At 42.7% G+C, this 14,861-nt stretch overlaps 1 protein-coding gene across 4 annotated transcripts in view; it reads right to left on the bottom strand.

Annotated features, from left to right (window-relative positions):
• Nucleotides 1-4,778, bottom strand: part of ELMOD1 (ELMO domain containing 1) — a 43,569-nt gene extending 38,791 nt beyond the window's left edge. For 2 of the 4 annotated variants that reach the window (XM_039564397.1, XM_039564380.1), the window contains exon 1: nucleotides 4,571-4,778. The gene's annotated coding sequence lies outside the window, so the exon portion shown is untranslated. Of the gene's footprint in view, nucleotides 1-4,389; nucleotides 4,483-4,570 lie in introns of those variants that run through there. The other 2 variants (XM_039564406.1, XM_039564388.1) reach the window with 2 other exon arrangements.
• Nucleotides 4,779-14,861: the final 10,083 nt, after the last annotated feature.

The following is a 14,861-nucleotide window of genomic DNA, read 5'->3' as shown; positions in this document are numbered from 1 at the left end:
AGAGGACTATAGTTTCCATGACCACAGGACAGCTTTGTACTAAGGGACCCAACTTTTATCACCTACACACCCACATGACTGTGCAAGTATTATTGGTGTAGTAACAAATTGTCGCTACGCCATGGACAAGTCTCAACACCCAAGTCATCCTGGAAGACAATAAAAGGTAGGGATTTAATTCTATTTTTCAAATATATGAATAAGAATACTGAAAAAAAAAAAAAAAAAAGAAAAATAATTGGAAAGCTTCTGTTCATTATTAGTGCTATCTGTAACTAGGCCCAGAAGCCCTTGCTCAACTGAGCAATTCCCAATAGTATCAATTTTGGGGTCCTAGGAAACTTACTGATTCATTTTTGGCAGACAAGACATGGGCACAGGCATAAAATATGGGCTTAAATGGCAGATGGTGTATATATATATATATAAAGGAATAACTCCTATGTCTGTGAAATTGATAGCCAACTGCACATAGTCCTAAATAAGCCTTCTTTGCAGAAACTGCCTTTCCTCCAAATGCACCATCAGAAAACATTAGTTAACCATGGCCAAGGTAGCAGGATGATACAGAGAGCTGTGGAGATGGGACTTTGTATAACCAATTCTTTTGGCTTTGGTCTTGTCCCTTAATTTACCTGAGTATCCTTCCCTGGGAAAGCAAAATACATAGCTACTACAGAAGCTCCAGCTACATCAGTGCAGAGCACCAACCAACAGAAATGCTGCTGCCAAGCACTTGAAATTGAAACTACATAGGATGGGGAGAAGCTGTTTGTTTTTAAACAAAGCACCCTATGCAGATGCTGGAGTAGCCCCAACCTGGTCCCTGGTTCTGAATGCCAGGTTGCAGTTGGTGTGCTCCCAAAACATTTTCACCTACTTATTTTCAGGTACTCCAAGATGAGCCCACAAAGAAAGGTGAAGAAGCTGGGAGGTTTGCTTCAAAAACATGAGGGTAGACATCTATATTTAGACTAAAAATGCCTGTGAAGTAATTTCCTACAAGAGAGGGAAGAACTCACAGGCACATAGTTTGCTATGGACACAGTCCTGAGGACCACAGTATACTGCACCTCCTAACCTTTCTCTAACAAGTTACAATTTCACCTGCTTATACTGTTAATTGTTTTCAATTCCAGTCTTCATACCTGCTATATTACTCCTGTTCCCCAGGTTCTTTTTGATGTCTGTGGCTGTATCAGTCTGAACCAGAAAGGAGTGCTCAGTCTGCAGATCTGCAGACAGAATAGGATGAGGTAAAAACACTATGCCAAATCCCTCCATTTCACTCAGGTACTATAACTACTGTAAGGGCTAGAAACTATCTTCTTGAAGGGCCTCTCAGCTGTAACAGAAAGCTGGGAAAATGCTCACATTTTGCAGAGGAGTAGGATACTGCACTCCAGAACAAACTGCCAGAAACATTTGAAGCTGATGAAGTTGGTGTGGGGCTCTTCATTGGTTTTATGCTAAAGTGGATGAGAACTGTTCACTAGACTACAGCTGAGAGGTACCTTAAAGAAACTAATATCTTTCATGCAAGGCTCAGTAATTGAATGGGAACACTCCCAAAGCAGAAGTCCTGGTGTAGTTTCAATGGGAGAGTTCAGATCTCTTGCAGCCAGGCTGCTCTGAGACCTGAACCACTGCAAGGCAACTGGAGAAGGTCTTTGGAGGATGTGTCAGATACTTAAGCCGGATGCAAGCCAAATCACTAGTGTAAACATATCCATAATTTGTCTCAAGGCAAAGTCAGACAGGTCAGTTTGTCACCAAAATGCTTGCTTTGCCTTGAAAAGGAATGCTCACGCAGTCCCACGTACCACTAAGTAGTGACTCGGGAAGCTGCTCCCACACCTTCTGCTGTCATACTTCCCTTTCCACTGCCTGGCAGGAACAAGCAAAATTTCCACCTCCGTCTCAGGCTTGGCAAATCCTGCAGTACAGCACTGCTCAGCACTCGAACTCAGTTACGTGGCTAAGCCTGTATCACGTTAGATGGATGCTGAGGATGCTAAGCCTGAACCATAGTCACAGTCCTGAACTACCACAAACATTCTGCACATCTCTTTACACCACTCTCATTTTTAATTTATTTTTCTTGACTTCATCCTTCTTTCCTGTTTGGAATCTCACCACATGGCTTCCTTCTCAGTATTCCAGCAAGCCCTGCTCTAGAGTTTACTTTTCAGGCTTCCTTCCCAAAGCTTGTATTCAAGGAGACTAATATATTTCATGCTGTCCTTTGCCCTGCATTACCAAGCAAAGGATTTAAAAGGAATGTCAAATGAAAGAAGCTTTCCAATCAAGAAAGCTGAGCAGATGTTCATTAAAAAAAAAATAAAAAAAGAAGTAGTCTTATGAGCCAGAGGGCATTAAATCCAACAAGATTTTATCTCCAGGCAACCCAAGCTTGTTCTTCTTGCAATTTTCTGCTAACACTTCAAATGACCCCTTGGGAAAAATAAAGCTTGCCTGGCTCTGTAGAGTTATAATGCCCTGACTGTACAACTGAACATAATTTTTGTTTAAATTGGTTTATACTTGATCACAGCTTAACCGCAAGTACAGATTCTCTGCACAACTTTAAAATACAAAATTATTTAAATACTAGCAGCAGACTAGAGCCCTACATATGCCAGTATTTGTGCAACAACATTTTCCCCACAGCCAGCACCAAGTCTGTTTGCGCAGGGAAGATGATAGATAACAAAATAACCACTTAATGCAGCATTGCCCTGAAGTTTACCACTTAAGTATAGTTTAGCTCAGAGGGCTCCAATTTCCTGTCAAGAGCAATAGGAAGATGTTTGATCACAAGAAATTCTTGGGTTCACACATGTCACTGAAGGTAATGTGATGCTGTCCCATGGTTAATAAAGCCCTGTCTCAAAACTTGAGCAGGCTAAGGATTCGTAGACACTTTGGTTACATGCTCAGCCACAGCAGGTTTTTACACTAGCAGAACATGTTTTACTGTGTATCAGTGAGCCAGTAGGAAAGTTAAATGCATTCCGTTGCACGATTTTTCCATTGTTTCGTGCTTTCCTGGAAATATCTTCAGCCCATTTTCTGTTTAGAGTGATACATACAGCATCTGATGCTGTCACATGATTTCACTCCTGAAAATCATAGGCTTCCTGTCTCCAAGCTTCTATTAGCCTTGATGATAAGTCAATTGCTACAGCAATGTAGTTTTGCATTAGTTTTAGTTGAAATATTGCTTAAAATGATATGCAGATTATGAGAACTGAACAAGTCAAAGGATATTTCTAGATGCAGCTCCACCTGTTCGGTTTGGTAACGCAGTGGCCCACATTTTTTAAGACAGTCAGAGAAAAGCAGGCTCTCCTAAGAATCAGTAAATCTCACCTGAATCTGCACTTTGCTAAATAGATATAAGTGTGCAACACCTACCAAATTACTACACATAATGAGGCTTTTGCTGTTCTGTTCCTGGGCAGATGAGATGTTCTTATCACACTCAACTGATTCAACTATTCATTGACCTACCAGTACAAAATAACATTCTTTAAAAATGTGCAATGAAACGTTTGAAACAGAAGGCAACCAGTAAGCTTGTTCTAGAGCACAGGGATGATGCAGGATTTTAGAAATGCTGTTTTTTCTATTCTACTTCATTTTAGGATAAATCAGAATAATGGGAAGTGGAGGAGGAGGGCAGCGGGGAGCAGAAGAGAAAAGAATGAAAACCTGGATTTACTAAAGCATGCAAGCCACAAAATAAATTTCTTTCAGTTTCTAAAATGGCTCCTTTGTTTCAAATGCCTTTGTCACAAAAAAACCAGCTTGTTGTGATCTGACTGTTGAGTTGATTGAATTGGGACAAAGGTGGTGTTCTTCCCTCCCCCCCACCGCCCCCATTCTGACATACACTTTCGCTACTCTCTTTTAGCGATTTTAAAGGAAATTGTAAGAAAAGCAGGAACGGTGAGGACAAAGGGAAACATCAAAGACATCAATCCTGGAGTAAACTCAGAGCAAGTGTAACTTCAATACACAATGACCATGTAAGGGGGATGAAGGGGCGGCAGGGAAGAAGAGAGTGCCATGGAAAAAAAAAAAAGTCATCATTATCATGTGCGCACGTTTGTGTAAGTGAAGTGCACAGAGCGCAGGGCAGGTGCAGCGGGGCAAGCCAGGCCAGCGGCCCCGCGCAGGGCGGGCTGCGGGGCAGGGCAGGGCAGGGCGCGGAGCCCACTGCGGAGCCGCAGAGCCGTGCGCCTGGCGGCCGCCCAGTGCCGGCCTCCTCCTGTACAATTATAAAGGATGGGGCAGTTAGAAAAAAAAAAATTAATTAAAAAATTGTAAAAATCAACTAAAAGCCCCCAAATGCGCAAACCACTCAGCGTCTCCAAATTTCCTTACGCCGCAAGGTCTTTCCATAAAGCGTCCCGCATTCAGAGGGGCAAAACTTCTCTCCCACCGCCGGGCGGTGAACGGGGGAGGGAAGCGGTGCAGGGAGCTGCGATGCGATGCCCGGAGCCGCCTCCCGTCGCTAAGCGACCCGCGGGGCCACGGCCGGGGCCCGCCGCCGCCGCGCACTCACCACTCCGCGCCGCTCCATCCCCGCGGCGCAGCGCAGCCGCCGTCCCGAGCCGTCCTTCCTCGCCGGGAGGGACACGGAGCTGCCGCCGCCGACGCGATCTGGGTCACCCGGCGCGGCGCCCGGCGAAGGTGAGGAGGAGGAGGAGGCGGAGGAAGGCGGGTGGCGGTGCCGCCTACCGGCGAGCGCGGGGGGAGGCTGCGGCGGGGCCCGAGCCCGCCCCGCGGGGAGGGGAAGGGGCCGGGGACCGACGGGAGCCAAGGCGCGCGTGGGCGCTCCCTGCGCGCCGCCTGCTATCGGTCCCCGGCCCCAGCGCAGAATGCACCTCTCATCCCTGGACTTCGAGACCTTCCCCCCACGTCGTTGTCCCCGCGCTTGCCAAGGAAAGGCGATACCTGTCTTCTCTTCAGGGGAATCCAGTCACAGTTAAGGTGTTACAGGTGGTACAGTTAAGGTCCTACAGGAAAGCGAGAAACATCTCCAAGGTGTTAAGGTCCCGACTAGCTGGGGTAGTATTCAGCGAGCCAGTATCCTTCCTCCATATCCCATCCCACCGACCTGTCAAGCAGTTCAGTGTCCTTTCTTCCCCAGCAGCATATATGCTGAAGGCTTTTGATCTTCAAAGTTTAAAGTCACCTAGTCGGGATCATAGGCATATCATTCTATTTATATGGCTCTCCCCTCTAAGAGAATAACAACCTTGTCTGCAGCATCCACAGAATAATTTAAAGTTGCCCAGTGCAGTATCTAATGCCAGTAGGCAAGTAGTCTGTGTTTCATTCTTCCCTGCATCTGTCCAGATGTTCCTTTGAAGCTGTGAGCAGGCTGTCAGGCCACACTGGCATCCCAACATTGGCCAATAGTCTCATGTTTTCAGAAGTCCTTTGAAAATGCTTATTAACCTATTTTTCTAAGTGTTTTCTATGCCTAATTTGAAAATAGCTTTCTGCATGCCTCTTTCAGGGACATGGTTTAATTTCTTCTGAATCTCCTTTTTCAATCATTTTGAACCCATAATCAACTGTCACATTCAAGAAGTATGGTGAAAACACTAGGGTCGTTGTGTTAAACATTTAATGACTAGGAAACGCTGTTCCTGTCTTAAGGCAAAGCAGACTGGTATTTAATTCTCCTCCTAGCTAGAGCTATGTAGTCTCTCTTCCACTTGCCATCAGCATGCCCAATGCACCTGGCTGGCAGGTGCTGTGCCCTGCAGAGCTGATTGAATGGCAGGGACGGAGGACGTCCCAGCAGCCACTATGGCTGTGTGGTCCATCAGCAAATGAGGTCCGACGCTCAATGGAACAACTCAACAGTCGCTATCAGACTACAGCTTTACCACCTCATCTCTTATTTACATCATGCTTTGCACATTGAAGTAATCTTCCAAGCTTAATTCCATGCATCAATGCAACTAGAAAAGTAGTTCTTTCTCCTGTCTCCTGCATTATGGCAGTATTTCTAATTACTATATCACAACGATGTCCAGCCCTTAGGAACACATCAGATCCTTGCCCTTAGGACCTGTGCCTGTCAGAAACTTCTCCGGCACTAGGCCAGAGGAGCTGCTGCAGGTCTGTAGATGTCTGAACAAAATAAACTCTAAATTGGGGGACTTCTCAGGGGCTTCAGGAGCAGAGTTCAGTTACGCTTCCCAAAATAAATCTAGGAACAGAGATTTGTAAGACAATTCATTCATAATTATGCAAGATGAATCATGAGCATGAAAAGCCAGATTCTTGCTACAGAAGTAGCCTTACTTTCCCACAGGACATGTTCTGGTTCACAAATACTGAGGAATCCAAAATGTAAGATGGAAAACCTTATTGATTTATTCCCTTACTGTTATGGCAAACTTAGGGGATCAGACCAACATGTTTGGAGCTTCCAGATGGCCTCCTGCCCATTCTCTGGAATCATGCAGCGGTACATAGCTGTACTGTAGTCATGCAGTGCCATTTCAGACTTGCCTGGATTTTTTTGAGACCCCTGTTGTCAAATTTCAGTTTGGTGTACCCATTCACTCAATAGGTTACTATGACTCCTATGTTCAGCATCATTGTTTCGTGGAAATTTGAGGCAAACCAGCATTTTATAAAAAGCTCTTTTGTTTATAAGCAGTTAGAGAATATTTTATTATGCTGTACTTTCCTTTTAGCAGAATAATTATTTTTAATTTATGGCAAATGAAAGAAACTGTGCATGACAGCAGAAATATAGCCTGTACTTAGAAATGGCAGTGAAACCATATAAGAAAAAAATGGATGTGGGACCCCACTAGTTGAGCAATGTCACACTTTTCCAGCAATAGCTCATACAGCCCGCTGTGCTTAATAAAAACCAGCAAGGTCACCTGCCTGATTAATTTAGCATTGGAAAGAAGGTGACAGAAGCAGCAGAAAAAACAGATAGCAACATACCTCGCTCAGATATTGGTGAAAAATCAAAAGCTCAAGTCCTTATTATTTTGGATAGAAGCTCTTGCTGTTACAGAAATTACTGATAAAGACGAAATTGATAACAAGGACACGTGCTGTGTCCTTGTGAAGAAACTAACTATTTTGACACCACCCAGCACTTTTCTCAGACAATGTGCTACCCAAGCATTATTAAATGCACCATAAGGAGTTATATTTTAGTTAATATTTTTATAGTATTATTTTGTTTCCTTTTTAACAAGTACCATTTTTCATTTCATGACAATACAGAGGTGGCAGAAATACTTCAGCTACACTTGTATTCTTTGACTTAAAATAGACAAGAGAAAGAATGTATTTTACCTAACAATCCTAGTACTGCTGGAATAATCTTAAAAGCTGTAGTAAGAAAAGATAAGGAAGGAATAGGAAAACCCTCCCTATTTCCATAAGGAACTTTCTTACCTCAGTTTTCAAAATCTGTAATTCAGATTATCAATCCCTCTAGTTTTCACTCAGCAGAAGTTAGGCTACCCTCTCCATAAATGACAAGCTTCTCAGGCTGTTCTCACATTTCCTCAACTGCCCCTTTTGAAGGGATTCTTGTCAGGTGGCAATTCTTTGTGCCTGGCTTAGGACAAGCATCAAATACAGATTGTCCTGCAATGGTGAATTATATGGCTTTCATATACACCGATATTATAGCAGCTAGGGCAGTGGGCACACAGGCTTCATGATAATTTTTTAAACCAATCTCCTAGTTACTTCGTTCATTTCCAGTCCCACACTTTGCCTCACTTGTATTCCTTTGACAGAAGATGCCATAAAGTTTAACACGGGAGACACTAACAGAAGCATGTAGATGATGGTAACGTGAGAGATGAAGTGTGTCAGGCTTACTCACAGAGCCTTTAGAGAGATGACAGCTAAGGGAAGCAGCCAGTATGCTCATTTAGTTTACCCATTTCTTGAAGCAAAGAATTTTGCCAGAAAAGACTTCATCTGCATATGAGTTAAGAGCATTTAATAATATTTTAATTTAAATCATTCTGATTGACATTTCTCCATAGAAAGAGTAAAATAAAGTGATGTAGGCATGAATTTCAAATATTATATGCTAGCAACACCTGCTTTTTTCGCTTAATAAAAGTGAACAAACTCGAATATGCTGAAACGGTACCCTAATAATCACCAAAACGTGTACCAATCATATTATGGCTGTGTGAAAAAAAAAATTTGCACTTATAGGAGAAAAATTTTAAATCAATTTCAAACAAGGGAAAAAAAAAAGGTGATGTGATTTTTTTTTATCTATTCTTTTCATTCATCGTCTACCATTAATTACAGCCATACTCTGAATGCATGTGCTACACTTCATTCACAGATTAAAATGTGTTTCACCAACAATGCTTCATGAAGATTCACAACCCATGGTGATTTGGGTAAATATTTATGTAAATGTCATACAGATCAGCAAACTGACTCACAGACAAGTGGTGTTTGTAAAAAAAAATCACTAAGTTTGGATGCATCTTTTTTTTTTTTTTGCCTATTCAGTTTAAAAGCTTACAGCTCCTGTTTTCCAGATATGACAAGTGTGCACACAGATCCAGAGAAATAATGAAAACTAGATTACCAGAGCAGCAAATGGGATGACCCAAGCATCTGACCATGTTTTTGTTCAGAAAATTTTAACTTATGGTCGCACAGGTATTCTTCTTACAAAGACAGTAAATCTATTGCATAAGCAACAGCTAATGAGTTGTCCTAAGTTGATGCCTGAAAGGAGATGAAAGAATGAGCCCCAGTCTAAGGAATACATTGCAATATTCTCTCCAGTCAGGGGGAGCACCAAGGATCTCACTTATGATGGAAATGTAATATTTAGTTCTCTTCTGTAAACAGTACTATGTCTTTAAAAATTAACTTCATAGATTGTGTCCAAACTGCAAGCACTGCATCCCTAAAAATGTATTGATTGCTCAAGTAGACAGAATCAGAGCCTAATATTCCATGATTGTTCTTATGATACGTTTATGCCCTGAAGTTATAACTGTGAGAAACAATGGTTTCCAAAGATATGCAGGAAAGCAGACTGCCTGCCCAGTGTAGATATCAGGGAGGATCCCTGTGCAAGGTCGCATTGCTTCCTGAATGCCTATCAAATCCTAATTGCTTGTGACAGAACTGAGTTTTGCCAGGTTACTGTAAGATTTTGACTGTAGGGCCAGAAGAGTATAATACAGTTCAAACAGTATTTTAAAAAAATTCTATTTCCTATTTTTTTAATGTAAAACAGGCATAAAGATCAGGAAGAGAATGTAAAGTACATTCAGACTTTGAAGGGATGACAATTTTCAGTCTTTGTGTCAGAGAAAACAGAAACATTTTGTGAGAATCTTTCTAACAACATTGCTTTCAAGGCTAAACTAGACCATGTGTTGATAGGTTTAGTGATTTAGAGGGAAATAAATATTTTGTATAGTTCTTCCAGTACTTCATCTTACTTTTCTGACACCCCAGAAAGTGTACTAGACTGGCAAAAGATCTTACCTAAACTTTGCCTGAACTGCAAAGAAAGAGTCACATGGGCAGTGAGAGCAACAATTCCTGTTCAGCAGAGAATTATCATCTTTTCTTCAAAGCCTGCATGGCTTTGGAAAGATTTAAAGCCCTAAGTTGCCAAGATTGTTAATGCCCAAAGAAAATTAAAACTGAGGACAAAACAATTTCATGCAATGTATGGTTTTCTTAGTATTGCTGCATGTGGGACTTTGAAGGCTGAGGACCATTCACTGAGAGGTTTTATTTGGGCAGAAAAAGCTGGCAGGAGCTTCACTGGAAATTTCTGAATTAAGTTCATGGATATTATGCTTTCCAGTAGTTTTGCCCAGGGATTTTACATCTCTTGGGTTCTTCCTCAATCAAATCAAGAAATTACCTGTGTCCACATGTTGCAGGGACCTCTCAAGAGCTGATTCTTTGCACTGGTATAATGCAGTAATTTCAGACTCATAGTATGCACACCATAATTACAGTAATTTCTGTCTTATGCCTGAAAGTTCACACAAATTTTCCGAAGATTCACCAGAAAAGGATCAAAGTTTTTCTGTTTATTGGGGCTCACAGATTGCGCTCCCAGTTCTAGTGCAATATTAATGGTCACCCAGCAGTGTAGGCAGGCCTTTGCAGTGTGTCTGACAACACAAGCTAAAGCTGTTCCTCCCTGTCTCTAATAAAGAATCTTGAACTTCATTAGTGCAATCTCATGGCATAGCACAAGCGCTCAGTGTAGCTAACCCCTGTTCAATCCTAAACATTCACCGTCCTGTTTGGTTCTCTAGATGACAAGATCTGTAGCTGTCCCAGTACAGAACTGGAATGTCCCTGCTCTGAAAAAGCTGTGTCATCATGCTAAAGAAACTTGCTCCACAAGAGGGTCACACCTGGTAACAGTGGAAGTGAACCTGCCAAGAATCATGCATTCGTGCCAGAAACACAGTGTTGCCAAATCTTACAATTTTACCATGAGATTTATGCTGTTTAGTGTATTTCTTAAAGTTCCAGTACACTGAGTCTTGAGATTTCAGGAAAACTGCAGCTTTTATTAAAGGAAAGGGGAAAAAAAAGTACTCCAAAATCTTATGTTTGTGAAAAAAAGCTTGAAAAAGTTTGGAGGTATGAACAGAATGTAGCCTAAAGCTTAGAAATCAGAAAGCATACTGATATTACTTGACATTTTAAGTCTCTTGAGACTAGAAGCATTTTGATCACTAGCATTGGAAAATCCCACTGATTTTAACAGGACCCAGACTTCTCATGTCTCTTTCAGTCTTATGCAATTGCTAAAAAATTTCTAAAAGATGTTTTTTTCTGACTGTTTTTCTTTTTTAGAAAGAAATATGAAATCTAGCATTGAACAGCACAAACACAGAATAAAAATGACATGCAGCACAGAGCCAGCCTTGCCTTCTTCCTGAAAAATATAAGCCCTTGGCATTGCAGAGGTTTGTTATGGAGAGTTTTATTATCACAAGCAGCAGCAGCAGCACATTTTGAATTTAGGTCAACACATATTTGTCCAAGTGCTGAACTATTACATGAATGCTATCCTAAAACAATTCATCTTGTGTCTCATCCCTTATTACAGTACTTCTCTACAGGACTAGTCATGGGTGATTTTGAGCTGGATTTTGTGCTAAGAGGTTTCTTCTTATTTCTGTAACAAACTGCTATCCTGAAATATATCCTATTTGTCATGATTCTTAAACTGCAGTTTCTTACACCAAGAGATTTGATATAGAAAATCCTATCTTCTTGCAATTCCCTTTTAATTGGGCTTGAAAATAATGGAAATCCAGTGTGATCACATTAGGCTAAAGCATGGCTTAGCTTGCTTTGCTATAAAAGGGAGTAAGATTGTCTTTCCACCTACAGACCAGTAACCTCTTGTTTGTTGAAGGAAATAGAAGTGTTTACTTGTTATTGTGTGAACTTAATTCCCAGGGACTGATTAATGCCTTGATTTTCCCTGGGAATGTGGCAAAGATAAAATAGCTAACAGCATAGCAAATAGTGTAATTTGCTCCTGAGAAAAGTCAGTAGGATTTTATTTTTCACCTATGACTAAATAGGAGCATGATATTCTGCTTTAGAACATGTTTCCTCATTATCAGTTTAAAAAAAAATAGAGCCAGAGCCAAGATTTTCTGATATAAACTTTTTTTTTCTTAAGAAAACTATTATGACTTATTATCAAACTAGAATACTTGCTGAAGTTTAAAACCAAAATATTATAATTACAAAAAAGGGATTTTTAAAAAGAAATATTGAGTTTTCTGCTAAAGCACTTTAAATGAGAGATTATAATAACATCAAAGGTAAATGTATTTGAATCCCCACTTCTGTGGACTCTGTTGTGGGTTAGTCAGTCATAATGTTATTAATGGAGATGCATTTTTACTTGTGGTCAATAAGCACTGTGGTATCTGTAGGAGGAGTCTGTACCCATCTTATCTACCATGGGAGGAGAATGCACAGGGCTTCTGGGCTTGAATCATGAAGGGCATAACAGTTCTGGTTTGAAATAATCTTGTATTAAACCCCTAACCAGCCTTTAACTGGTTATTCCTTTTAAATGGTGGAAATTTCCTATGCGAGAATGTTGTTTATAGAATCAAAACCTTGATGCATTATCAGAGGAAATGTTATTGCAATATGCATGGCAAATTCTTGACCAATGCTAATCATACAGAGATACTTAACTCCCTCCTCCCCCCAGTGAGTTTGTTCTCCCCCAGAGAACACACATGGACACGCACATAGAAGGGAAAGTCCATAGAATCTGGAATGTGGGCACTTATGAGAAACAACCTTTGGGCAGGTATTTTCCACTTGTCAGAGCAAATTGGTAATGAATTACAAACTGGTACCATCAGGATCATCCTTTCAGTACCTTTCAGGGCTGGATGGTTTCCAGGGCTGAGAGCCTTGGAGAATATTTTAATAGAGATGGCAGCTGTTGATGTGGCCTGGTTGTTCTTTCCCCATTCATTCTGGCTCACAAGATGACCAGATGAAGATAAGGCTTAGTGTTTACAAAGGTTAACAAGCTCTGTACTTTACTCTTACTAGGTAGGTAGTTAATAGTCACACTTTACATATAAGAAAACTTAGGCAGAAGATCGGTGCTATCACAACATTTTGCTACCCACTGTGTGGGTCGAGGAAAGAGAGTGATGTAATGCCACAGACTGTGGTGGCGCAAAAGAAGTGGAACCACCCTTCTGAGCAGATACTTCCTACCTCCCAAATATTACAGGCTGGTGGATATGCCCTGTCAGCCTCACATGCTTAATGCACTTGTACCTACTGCACATGGAACAGCTGTGTCCCTAGCACTGGACATGGAATACACTCCAAGGGAAAGAGAAAATATTTTTTTGTTGTTGTTTTTCATTTGGTTGGAATTTTTATTGTTTGTTTGCTTGTTTGTTTTTGTTTTCTTCTGGGTAAGCACAGCCATGGGTAGATTCCTCCGGAGTGTGCATCTGGGAAAAACTTGAGGAGCTGGCTTCTGTCTACAGGCTCATCAGTCACCTGACACACCACCCGCCTGGGAATCCCACGCATCATTGATGCTGAGAAAGGTTACATACCCACAGGAGGCTGAGGGAGGAAAAATAAAAACCAGCTTGGTACTTAAATAGAGAGAGAGAGAGAGAAAAAAAGAGTTAGTATTTTGGTAATAAGATGCAGTGAGAAGTAGAATATTTGTCAGTTAAACAAAAAGTAGGTAATTCCAAATTCCAGCATTTTGGATAAAGAAAGGGGAAAGGTTATGTCTAGGGGCATAGTATAAAGCTTGGTTTGCCTGTGAAGAAGGAAAAAGAAGTGAAGGCTTACACACTGTATCTCTAATTTAAGGGACCGCTTTCTCCGCAGGGAGTCAGTGAGGTGTGGAGATGCTTCCCTTCAGCGAGGCAGGTCTCTCACTAGTGTGGGCTCACTTCACAGCCTTAGTGAGGTTGCTGGCCAGGTCAAGAGTGGTGCAGTGGAATGTTTATGTAGAACCAGAGGCTCGGTCTTCACATGACCTTGCCTGGACTGGCGTGGTTTTATCTTCATCTCTAGCGACGTGCCAAAGGTAACGTGATCAGTGCTGGCTGTAACGGTGGCTTGTCCAGGGGATGGTCTCTTCTGGTGAGCACCGAGGCCTGGGAGAAGCCATGATGCTGTCTTTAATCCATCCTGGCCTGGTGGAAGCTGTCTTTAATGTGCAGTGTGGATGTGGCTTCCCCCACCTGGTTTTGGATCCTCTGCACTGAAGGAGGTTCCAATGAAGGAGTGGAGGGAGGTGTGGGACTGAGGGATGGTGCCCCACTGCATGTGGGGGTTAACGCATTGCACTTGTTCTGTGTGAAGTCAGAGGGACACTCCATGGATGGAGAGAAGGATGACAAGGAGCTGGCTCCACTTGGAGAAAAGGTGGCACAGGGAGGGCCTGCTGGCAAGTGGAGTTGGGAAGCATGGAGTGAGCAGGAACAGGAGGTGGCACCGTGACAGTAAGCGTGTGCCCATGGAAAGTAGTTGTAGGGGGTTGCTCACTCCCTTCCCCTTGCCACACTGACTGCCCTGCATCCACCCAGCATGGATGTCCCTCTCCCCAGGACACGGCTGCATACCACGGGAGAGCCCTGGCCTGGTCACTGGGAAATCTTGACACACAGCACTGGCTGCTGCCAGCAAATCAGAGAGTCAGTTAGGTTGGAAAAGACCTTTGGAGATTATCAAGTCCAGCCTTTGACCCAACATCACCATGTCAAATAGGCCATGGCATTAAGCGCCACGTCCAGTCTTTTCCTAAATATCTCCAGGGACAGTGACTCTACCACCTCCCTGGGCAGTCTATTCCAAGATCTAATCACCCTTTCCAGGAAGAAATTACTCCTAATGTCCAACCTGAACCTCCTGCAGCTTAAGCCTATGCCACTTGTTACCTGGAAGAAGAGGTCAACCCCCACCTGGCTACAGCCCCCTTTCAGGCAGTTTTAGAGAGTGTCCCCGCTGAGCCTCCTTTTCTCCAGGCTAAACACCCCCAGCTCCCTCAGCTGCTCCTCACAGGACTTGTGCTCCAGACCCTTCCCCAGCTCCGCTGCCCTTCTCTGGACACGCTCCAGCCCCTCAATGTCTTTCTGGCAGTGAGGGGCCCAGAACTGAACACAGGATTGGAGGTGTGGCCTCAGCAGTGCCGAGTACAGGGGGACGGTCACTGCCCTGGTCCTGCTGGCCACACCACTGCTGATCCAGGCCAGGATGCCATTGGCCTTCTTGGCCACCTAGGCACACATTGGATCATGCTCAGCTGCTGTTGACCA

Source organism: Corvus cornix, chromosome 1, assembly GCF_000738735.6.
Source record: "Corvus cornix cornix isolate S_Up_H32 chromosome 1, ASM73873v5, whole genome shotgun sequence".
Lineage (NCBI taxonomy): Eukaryota > Metazoa > Chordata > Aves > Passeriformes > Corvidae > Corvus > Corvus cornix.
Note: the sequence above shows the minus strand (reverse complement) of the source record. Positions and strands in the feature narration are given on the sequence as shown.